Source organism: Euleptes europaea, chromosome 12 (assembly GCF_029931775.1).
Source record: "Euleptes europaea isolate rEulEur1 chromosome 12, rEulEur1.hap1, whole genome shotgun sequence".
Lineage (NCBI taxonomy): Eukaryota > Metazoa > Chordata > Lepidosauria > Squamata > Sphaerodactylidae > Euleptes > Euleptes europaea.
The window spans coordinates 50951060-50963288 of record NC_079323.1 but is presented as its reverse complement, the minus strand read 5'-3'; positions in this window follow the sequence as shown (position 1 = coordinate 50963288).

Below are 12229 nucleotides of genomic sequence, written 5' to 3'. Positions count from 1 at the left end.
CATCACAATTGGTAATATAATTCTTTTTATATAACTTGGTAGATAGACGCTGCCTTATCAAAACCTAAACAACTACACTTTATTTAATAAAGTAAAAAAGAACAAGCATGTATCTCTTTACAGGTGAATTAAAAAGGTAAAGGTAAAGGTCCCCTGTGCAAGCACTGGGTCATTCCTGACCCATGGGGTGACGTCACATCCCGACGTTTCCTAGGCAGACTTTGTTTACGGGGTGGTTTGCCAGTGCCTTCCCCAGTCATCTTCCCTTTACCCCCAGCAAACTGGGTACTCATTTTACTGACCTCAGAAGGATGGAAAGCTGAGTCAACCTTGAGCCGGCTACCTGAAACTGACTCCCATTGGGATCGGACTCAGGTCATGAGGAGAGCTTGGACTGCAGTACTGCAGCTTACCACTCTGCGCCACGGGGCTCATAGACAGGTAAATTAGGCCATATTTATTTCAGCTGATTCAGAGAGACTAGTTCCCCCCCCCCCTTAAACCCATAGGTGCTACAGGGCTGCCAGTGTAATAGTTAATTTCTCTTTAGAAGTCTGGCTGTGAGTGATTCACCTTCACAGATGAGATGGATTAAAACCAGGAAGAATACAGACTAGGCAATCTCTGCAGTAGCATCTCATCTGTGGAACTCCCCTCCGTTTCATCTCAAATCGGCTGCATTGAACATTCAGTGCCAGACTTGGTGCCAAAACATCTGAGAGGATGATGGCCCAAGGACAATCAGTGACTTCTCTATGCTTGAGAAAGGATTTGAATCGATGTCTTCCAATCTTGGCATGATACTCATACCATTACAAGTGATCACTTTCTTTTCCTAGCCATTAAGTGGCTGCAGGTATTATTTCATGCTGTTGCTAGTTTGGTTGTCTATTGTTGGCTTTTATTATTGTCGCTTTTTAAATTCTGCTCATCATATCGCATAGTTGGCAAATAGCATAAAAGAAGCCTATTGTGGACCCAGGAGATTTCAATAACCAGCGAGCTGTCTCAAATTTTCCATTCTTGTTTGGATCCTTTCCGATTTGGTTTCAGACCTGGTTATAGGACTGAAACAAGCTTGGATTGCACGGTGAAGGACATGTGTTGGGAGATGGACAGAGGGAGTACAACTCTGTTGATTCTCCTGGACCTTTCTGTGGTTTTCCACACCATTGATCAACTGCCTTTCCTGGCTGGGACTGGGAGATACACCTTGCATGGTTCCCATCCTAGCTTTTCAGAAAGTGGTGCTCAGGAACTGCTGCTCAGCTCTTTGGCCTGTGGAGTACAACAAGGCTCCATCTTATCCCCAATGCTTTGTAATATCTACATGAAAACACAAAGATTTGGGCTGGTTTGTCACCAAAATCCAGATGACACTCAGCTCTATGTCACACTTCCAGCTAATCCCAGGAAGGCTTTGGAAACCATGAACCAGTGTCCAGAGGACGTTTTGAAGTGGATGTGGGCTAATAAACTAAAGCTTAATCCAGACAAGAGGGAAATGCTACTGGTGAGCAGAAGGCCTGCCCCAGGACTTAAAGTGTCACCCATTATGGATGAGATTGCACTCCCCTAAAAGAAACTGAACAGCAGTTTGGAGGGGGGCTGTCGGACCCAGACTTACTGCTGGACCTCCTTGGCAGCTGTGGCTTAGGAGTGCCTTTTACCAGCTTCAACTGGTTAGCTAGCTGTGGCTTTTCCTGGTCAGAAAAGATCTGGCCACTGTGGTGTATGGCCTGGTTACAACATACATTTTAAACCAAACTTTATTTTATAGATCTGCTTTTGCTATCAACAATGAGTTCAGTTTCTTTTTCTTTATTTTAGCTAGTTGCATTGTTTACCACTGGAACACAAGATGCAAGCTCTATAATTTTCTAACCGCACAAAACAGTGATATTCTTTTCAAGCTAGTTTAGCCAACTGTAATTATGTTTCTATATAAAAAAGGGTCAAAGGACAACAGCAGCTGAAACACACATTTTAGTAAAACAAATGTGAACTGTTTAAACAATAATTCTCCATTTTGTACAATGAGTGGGGGACGGCTGTTTCCTGTCACAAGGGCTCAAACAGAAGATAGCATTTTGAACTAAGATAGCTTGGATAAGCATTTGACTCAGTTAAAACAATAGATGTGAAAGTCAGCCTTACACATTATCCTTATCACCCTGTTGTATAAAACTCCGAAGCAACATTAGCTAAGATAATGCTAGAAACACTGACATGAAATGACCCTAAAAAACTGAAACGAAATACCAAAAATAATTTGCTATTTAGTTAGGAATATTTTGATTGATTAAAGACTATCATTAAGGAAGCATGTGTTTTCCAGCACGCAGAATACCTCATATACCTCCCTACAACATAAACAATCTATAAGAATTACCGAAGAAACCATGCTCATACTACAGATCTGTGTGTGTACTGAGGCTGTACAATATTGGCTTGCCTAAGGTGCCTGGTAGGGTTGCCAGCCAGCAGCTGGCACATGGCAGAAAATTGGGGAGGGAGAGATGGGGCATCATCAGAAAATGTGGGTTTTTTATGTCTACAGAGCACAGGCAGAGATTGGGGGTTGCCGATGGGAGGTCCATCGCGGGAGACCTGGAAACCCTGACAACTAATGAGTCTTTGTCTAAATCAGGGATGTCCTGTTCATACTTACTCTTAGCTAACGACAGTTGTGCAGTGATTCACTGGTGGACTAGTGACTTTCACTACTAACAGGAGTGTGAGATCCAGCTGCATCTCCACTGCCATCTATGCAGCTGCTGAACTATTAGCAGCACCCATAAAGATAGTGATGTCATCATCTGGGCTTGCTTTAGGTGCTGCTGCTAAACAGCCATGGAGATCAACAAGCCATACCAAACAGTGGTGTCCCAACTGCTTCCCTCCTGCCACCTTTCAGTAGAGGCACTGGATTCCCTCCTGTGTTCGCTGGCACTGAATGAAAGAATGCAGTCGTTTGCCGGAGAATTGCCACAGGAAGGGGTCACTGTCCTTAACCATTTTGCTTCCTCATCACTTTACATATGGCTTACTGCATTTAAAAAGGGTAGGGACCATTTTCTATTCATTCTTATGCATATGCAACTATAAAAAAACAGATAAGCAGCACTGTGATCTAAACCACTTTTTTATTTATTGCATTTCTATCCCACCCTCATTCCCAGCAAGCTGGGACTGAGATGATCAAGGGCCTGAGATGATAGGGTCACTGTAGGGTCTTGATACGAGGGGTTTGAGACTTTGTATAAGCTCCTCGTAGCGATTTAAGTATGGAGCCTCACCAACTGGCCCAGATATTAACTTATGATAGATTGTCCTACCATAATCTGAATCTGCCCATGAGGCAAACCTTTCATTAAGTTGGCATCCCCATTTAACTTTCTTCCTCCCCACTTCTACAGAGTCATCAAGATGATTCTGAAGCAGCACTGTGAACGTTCTTAAAAGCGAACTGTTCTATCTGTCCATCCTATTTAAATGCCGCTATTCTTCCAAGGAAACCAGAGAACATACATCACGGTTATCCCCCTCTTCTGTTTGATTTTCACAACAATCCTTTGAGGTAGGGTGGGCTGAGAGTGTGTGACTGAGTGTCCCTCAGGAGATTCATGGATGAACAGGGATCTGAAGCTGGGTCTCTCCAATCCCATTTGGACACTTTAACCCCTCCAGCACACCAGGTCTGAGTTTGTGTGTGTGTGTGTGTGTGTGTGTGTGTGTGTGTGTGTGTGTGTGTAAAGTGCCGTTAAGTCGCAGCCAACTTATGGTGACCCCAGCAAGGGGCTTTCAAGGCAAGTGAGAAGCAGAGGTGGTTTGCCATTGCCTTCGTCTGCAGAGTCTTCCTTGGAGGTCTCCCTTCCAAGTACAGAGCCTGCTCACCTTCCAAAATCTGATGAGATCGGGCTATACTATGCCACCTTCCCTCCCAGGTCTCTGTAGTCACATTAAATCACAGTATTTAAAAGTCATATAACCACTTTTATAAAACTGAGTTAGCTGTTCAGTTCACCTCAATATAGTCCATCATGTTACAATAAATATAGTCCATCCGTTACAATAAAATAACTTCAGTATTTAGAGTTGTTTCTGTAGCATCTGTAGCTTGAGGCAGCTAAAATATGTGTTGGATTTTTTTGCAAATCAGTACAGTTTAAAACAAATCCTAGGAATGTCTTACTTGAATATCTTCCAAATACACAGTGTTTTTGTCATGCAGGATGTGATTTCTGTCTTATTAAAAGCAAATAATTTTACTTTACCCATCATTAAAAACATAATTACATTGGTGGATGAGGAAGCCAAGCAGAATTTCAACTCAAAGTCCTGATAATCATCTCCTCAAGGGGGATTGGGGAGATGGAATCAAACAAGTTATAAGCAAGCACAGATATCTTTTGTTCCTTGAAAAATATTTGCCTTTTCTGATAAAGTCTACTGCCTGCATTTCAGCCTCAGAAAGATCCTCATGTTTCTGCACAGGAAATGTGTTAATTAAGATCATTGCACATTTTGTTAGCCCCCTTTGTGGCAAAAGAAAAAAGTCAAGAAAGGTGATAATGCAAGAAGGAGGGTGATGCAGCTAGCCCTGTTGGACTAGGCCCCTTGTACAAAGAGAAAAAATAAACGTTTTGCAGGATCCCAAACTAGGAAACATGAGTCCCCCCTACTGGTGAGGAAGTTCTCTCCCAGAAATCCAAAACTTCAAGAATGTGGGGAGGATGACTACAGAGAAAACAACAAAGCAAAATGATAAAAAATAAAAGCCTGCTATACATTGTTTCTATAATGTGTACTATATCTGCTAATCCTTAGTGAATAATCTGAAATTCTAAATTAGGGCTGCCTCCTTTTTGGTCCCCTTTCCAAAAAAAGGAGTGTTGTGGCACTTTAAGGATGAACAACATTTCATTCTACCACGGACTTTCATGGATGAAAACTCACTCCTTTTGATGCAAGCAGTGACTGGATTGTTTTGTTTCTTTGTTTTCATACCCATTAGGGGTGTGCATATTGATATCCCAAATTAAAAAAAAAACACCTTTTCAGTATTTGTGGGGCTTTTTTTACCAGCAAAAAAAGGCATCAATAAATAGGGGCCAAAAAAGCGGACCTCGAATAATGCCGAATTTTATCAGCATTATTCTGGGCCGCTATGGCCCCACAACCCTTACTTACTTGTAGTATGCTTCGCCACAGCATTGCTTTGAGCAAACTGAAGTATGCTTTATTGAGCAAACGCTTTCATTACATTCATTTATGAATCAATAGTATAATGTTTACATGTTTAAATCATAAAACCAATTATTGCTTATATTGCATTATGTCATCATTAGTTAGCATTGAATAGCCTTGTAGTGTGGAGGGTGGAGAGCATCTCTATTCATGATGTCATTGGAAGGGCAGGAAGACAGTCTATAGCTGAAAAAAATATGAAAAGGGCTCTGCTCTTCTCCATTGAAATGGCTGGAGAAGGTCAGGAAAAAATAGGAAAAGCTTAGCAAGTCAGTCTGCTCTGACCCAGATATATTTGCCAGTATATTTCAGAAACATAAGCCTCTGGTTTAATATTTCCAGACTTTTTTTCCTTCTTAAAAGTAACTAAAACTTCTGCTATATAGTTTGCAGTTTAGTCTTAGTTTGTTGTTTGTATGTGTAGTTGTAGTTTTATAGTGAATTACTTCTGCATATGTACAACACAATATCATAGTTCATGTGCTGTAAGATGTCAGAGACTGTGACAGCAGGGCTGGCCGGGAGCTCCCAGTCAGCCCCGCCTCCAGTCCTTTAGTATGGCAGCAGAGCGGGACGCAGAACTCAGGGCTAGGCTCGCTCCAAGCCCAGTCTTCAGCTCTGCACCTCGCATTTTTCAGGTTCAGGCTTAGATAGGGTTGCCAAGTCCCTCTTCGCCATCAGTGGGAGCTTTTGGGGGCGCAGTCTGAGGAGGGTGGGGTTTGGGAAGGGGAGGGACTTCAATGCCATAGGGTCCAATTGCCAAAGCAGCTATTTTCTCCAAGAGAACTGATCTCTATCGGCTGGATATCAGTCGTAATAGCAGGAAATTTCCAGCTAGTACCTGGAGGTTGGCAACCCTAGGCTTAGAGTACACCCAGGCGTGTATTAGCTGAGGTCATGCTCGAACATCTTCAGCATTACAAAATACACCTGTTGTGCTGTGTGCCCCCCCCCTCAGAAAATCTACAGCTCAAACAATTATTTGGGTTTCTTGAACACTTGGGATACTCTCCTTTTTATATGTATTATTTTAAGAGCTATAATACTGACAAAATGAAGCGTAATTTACAGTTTGCAATGCCAGCTAACCATAAGAAGTATTTTCCCCTGAGTGTACTAGTGAAATCAGACAGATTTAAAAACAAACAAACCCAGTTTTAATGAATTTATTGTAACACACATGAATAGCAAGTCTCCAGAATTCTACCTTGCTTCAAGAAGATGAAATTCCCACTCATTCTTAAGAAGCCATTCCTAAATGTTTCTTTTTCAGTAAAGCCTGGCAAATTATGCCACTGTGTAATATATTGAATTAGCAGCACATACATAATTACAGATCACTATGCTCAACTTTTAAAATGGACTATGTATACAATATTCCACCGCCACTTGGGTCATAATAATACCAGACACTACAGTGAGTTACTTGAATAATTATAAATATATATTTTAACGTACCATGCTAAATGTACACTATTCAGCCAACTTTTTGCTGCATGTACTGCTCACTATAAGGAAGAGAAAGTGTATAGGATAATTTCCTTCTTTCAATTTCTTTAACTTTCATAAGAAAGGAAGCAATAAACAATACTCGAGTGCAATGGGATTAATCCAAGATTATCTCAATTGATCTTCCCCACAACTACAGGGAAACCAAAGTCCCTTAAGAGCACTCAAAGTGATAATGAATAGCAAAGAATTACTTGACTTCAGCAGCACCTAGGGCTGACAATAATAAAAAAAATTATTACATTGAATGTTGAACACAAGCACAAAAAGACCAACACTGGAGGCTTTTGATATTAAGAGGCACTTCCTGGAATCTTATCTTTGCTTCAACAGCATTATTGTGATAAACAAAGATGACTGTGAGGCTGACGCTTAGACATTCATAGGATATCCACAAGATACTCACTGAGCAAGGCTGTTAAGGATAGGACACTTTGGAGGACATTGATTCATAGGGTCGCCATGAGTCGAAAACGACTTGACGGAACTTAACACACACAGTGAAGATTTAAAAGATCTTCTAACATATAATGTGTTTCCATAAGTCTCAGATAGGTAACTAAAAACACCTCACTTTTAAATTTAATATAAACTGTTTCATCTATCATTCTGAGCTAGTGTTGCCAACCACCAGGTGGTAGCTAGAGATCTCCTGGGATTACAACAGATCTCCAGGCATTAGAGATTAGTTCATCAGGAGAAAATGGCTGCTTTGGAAGTCCCTCCCCTCCCCAAACCCTGCCCTCTTCAGGCTCCACCCCCAAAATCTCCAGGTATTTTCCAGCCCGGAGTTGGCAACCCTATTCTGAGCAGATAAATGCATTATCTCAAGAACATTAATTATTAAAACTCTGCATTAGAAAAATAGTCACAATAACACTTTGAACCACATACTTTCAGATGTTCAGACCTCATAGATCTGTTATCCCCACCATGGCTCTAAAGCACCCACTAGAGCTTCCCCTGGCACCCAATCACATCTGACGGTTGCCAGGTCCAGCTTGAGAAACTCCTGGAAATTTTGTGGATGGAGTCTTGGGAGGATGGGGTTTGGTGAGGTGAGGGACATCAGTGGAGTATGATGCTAGATTCTACCTTCCGAAGAGTCATTTTCTCCAGAAGTTGCCTGGAGATCAGCTGAAATCCCAGGAGATCATCAGCTACTACCTGGAAACCCTAGTGTTTGAGGACGGTGGGTAATCCCTGCCCAGGAAAAGCTGTTCCCACCTCACCCAAACAGGTGAGTTGCAGAGTCACCATGCTGCTGCCAAACTGATGGTGGTACCCACCACTCTCACTCACAATTCAAAAGATGCCAACAGGCTCAACAAACTTGGGGAACCCTAAATATCATGGGCTGGAACCGAAACTAAACACCCTACCCCCGGCAGATGAAAAAATTATTGTGTGCATACACTGGGAAGGAGACAGCATTTACTTCCAGTGACATTCCTTCACACTTGATAGAAGCCCACTCTGCAGCTCCCTTTTTAAAGAAGATATTTGCTGCTGTAGAGATGAACTGCTCCAGTGCATGAACAGATCATCTCTTCTGCATGTTGGTATATTTAGTTTTACAGTAGAAGGTTTGGTAAAGTAATATGTTTCAAGCTGCTTTCATTACATTTCTGTTACCCATTATTGCAACCTTAGGAGAATATCTTTGGCCAACCAAAGTGTCATATCCATAACCACATGGGCATTTCAACGGAGTTGGAAAATATTCTGTTCTAGATCCAATAATCATATAATTGATAAAATTCAAAATGGTTACATCAATAGAAGGAGTCATGGGAGGAACCAAAGTTTGTATGAGTGTGGGTATGTTTATTTACCCTAGATGCCTGCCTTGGCACAAAAGATCAGTACCTGTCTTCCAGGAGACACAATGCTGAATCTCATATGAAAATGCTCACACGATGCACAATATTAATAAAGAAGCTTGCAGGATGTTTGTAGAACTTTCATAAGATAAAGGAGGACAACAGACAAAATAAACCTTCAGTATGTCATCAGAATGATAAACATAGTCATAATAATGTACTAAATTTTAAAAGTGGTTTCAATACAATGCAAAAAACAGAAAACCACCCCTTACTGACTCCCTGGTTATCTCCAATTAAATGACAATTCCATATCTGCAATTAAATGACAATTCCATTTTTGAAATGGCTACAGCCTTCTTGGATCTGATACACATACCAAAAAATTCTGGATGGAGAAAATCAGATGGTCTTAATGGAACCATCTTTGGTGAATCCTAGAGCATCGCCTCCAACATAATTACATCACTTCCGGGGTTTTTTGCCATAAGTGTCATTGCTCATGGATGCAATGCTGGTGTGCATATCCCTGCCCACAAAATCCTCCTGGCAGGAAAAATTAGAAATCGCACGCTTGAAAGCTCCCAGCGTGGTGTAGTGGATAAGAGCAGTGGTTTGAAGCGGTGGAGTCTGATCTGGAGAACCGGGTTTGATTCCCCATTCCTCCACATGAGCAGCGGAGGCTAATCTGGTGAACTGGATTTGTTTTCCCCCTCCTACACACTAAGCCAGCTGGGTGACCTTGGGCTAGTCACAGTTCTCTCAGCCTCACCTACCTCACAGGGTGTCTGTTGTGGGGAGGGGGAGGGAAAGGTGATTGTAAGCCGGTTTGATTCTGCCTTAAGTGGCAGAGAAAGTCGGCATATAAAAACCAACTCTTCTTCTTCTTCTTCCTTTTTTAAAATCTTCCTGCACCTGAAAAACTTGTGAAGATTTCAACCAAGCCTCCTTCTCTACTTGCTGTTGTTCTACATGCAGGGAATCTCTCTTTCATATACATGTACATGGAACCCACACTATTACCCCACCTTCACAGAGAAATGCTATAGTCAAGAAAAAGATTTCTCCCTTGATTGTGATGTTTGTATATTGGTCCTCAATGCAATGGCTGAGCATCTACCCAGCTATTCAGTGGAAATTTGATAGCACAGGGGGAACATGCTGGTAGTTATAAAACACAAATCCTTGCATACACTACATTTGCTAATGGGTTTGTTTGTTGAAAATAACCTATAAGGCCTGGGCAGGTTTTATCATAAGAAAAGAACTTCCTAATGCTATGGCACTTCCCGCCGCTCTTACTAGGATACTGGAAAATTTTATTTATTTTTTATTTAATTCATTTATACTCTGCCTTTCTCCCCAATGAGAACCCAAGGCCGTTTACAACATTCTGCTCTCCTTCATTTTATCCTCACCACTACCCTGAGAGTTAGGATAGGCAGAGAGTGTGACTGGCCCAAGGTCACCCAGCAAGCTTTTATGACATGAGTGGGGTTTCAAACTCAGGTCTCCCAAATATTAGTCTGACATTCTTAACCACTACACCACACCGGCTCTCCAATGCCAAATGCAGTGATGCTTCTCAACTTGTCCCCCAGATATTTTCATTTTTGTTTCTGAAATCAGGGCACTTTCACGCAGCACAAATAGTGCACTTTCAATCTACTTTCAATGCACTTTGAAGGTGGATTTTACTGTGTGAACTGGCAAAATCCACTTGCAAGCGATCGTTAAGGTGCAGTGAAATTGGATTAAAAATGCATTATTTGGGCTGTGTGAAAGGGCCCTGATACATTTGCCATTTAGCAAGGCTACATTTTCTTGTTTCAGAACATTGTATAGTACACTGCATGCCACAATTCTGTATTTTTTCCAATTCATTCATTTTTTTTCTCCTTCTATATTAACAGATGGAAGGCAGTGTGGTGTAGTGGTTAACAGCAGCAGACTCTAATCTGGAGACCTGGGTTCGATTCCCCACTCCTCCACACGAAGCCTGCTGGGTGACCTTGGGCCAGTCACAGTTCTCTCAGAACTTTCTCAGCCCATGCAGAGGCACGCAATGGCAAACCATTTCTGAAGATCTCTTGCCTTGATAAAACTACAAGGTCACCATAAATCAGCTGTGACTTGATAGCACTTTCCACCACCCATCATATTACAGATACATTACTATAAAATACTCTTCCAGAAACAATCTTGATGTAACTTTATAAACAATTGTTTCAAGATTTATCACATGCAGAAATTTACAGATGTACTTGTGTAATGGTGTAAAGGTTGCCAGGTTGCTTGCCCGCCAATCCATTGGTCGGCTCAGGAGCAGGGATCGCACGAGTGCGCGGATGGGCACAATGTGATTACATCACTTCCGGTTTACATCCAGAAGTGCTGCATTGCAACAGGCTGCTTTAACACACAACCTACCCCAAATGCTAGTGTTTAGGGGATTTGAGTGGTAAAGCGGCCTGTTGCAATGCGGAGCTTCTGGGTATAAACTGGAAGTGATGTAATCCCATCGCACACAGCTGTGTGTGCAATCCCCACCCCAGCTCCACTCCAAAAACCTCCCGCCAGAGGAGGGGGAGGACCAGGCAACCATAGTAATCCACCACTGAAACACAACCCCTGAGTGGTGGCTGGTAATCATAGTTAATGAGAATATTATGCATGACCATACCAAAAATAGAAAGCAAATATTTAATGGGTTGAAATTAAATCAAAAGAGTTTCGGTCTAGACATTAGGAAGGATTTTCTAACAGTTAGAGCAGTTTCTCAGTGGAATAGGCTTCCTCAGGAGGTGGTAAGCTCTCCTTCCTTGGAGGTTTTTAAGCAGAGGCTGGATGGACATCTGTCAGCAATGCTGATTCTATGACTTTAAGCATAGAGCCCATCCTTCAAAGCAGCCACTTTTTTCCAGGGGAAAATCTGGAGATCAGTTGTAATTCTGGGAGATCTCCAAGCCACCTCTGGAGGTTGGCAACCCTAATCATACTTTGAATTATACTGTAATAACGAAGTATGCCAGAATAACTCACCGTTTATGCAGTAAGCTACATAGTAAAACATAGGGACTTTGTGTTACCAGTCACATCGGGAAAATCCCTGAAGACCTAGAAAATGAAGGTAATAAAAAGCGGTTAAAAATCCATGCACACTTCTAAGCTTGATTCAGAGGCTGCTAATTTTATAGGATTTTTGTTTGGATATCTATTTTAAAGACTTCAATAAAAGGCTTGTTTTAAGAGGTGTAGCAATTAATTCCACAAGAAATATCAGGGATACTGTAAAAGCCAACATACTTTGGAACACGAAACATGCTGGTCTTTATTTGTTCATATGCCAAGTTTTGCGTTCACAACCACCTTCCAACCTCACTGCCCTCAACCTCAACCCTGACCTGCTCATACTGTGTGGAAATAAAGAGTAATTCATTCCTCACGCTAGCCTACACTTGGGCCTCTCGTCTGTACAAAGATTGTTCACAGTAAACAGTTATTATTTCTATGCTCAAACAACATATAATCAGCAGATAATTCTAAAAGCATTACATCAATTTTCTCATTTAGATATTTAAAAGATACCCCCACCAAAAATGGAGGAAAATACAAGAAATTTATGTGCAGAATAAAAAGCAAGCGTT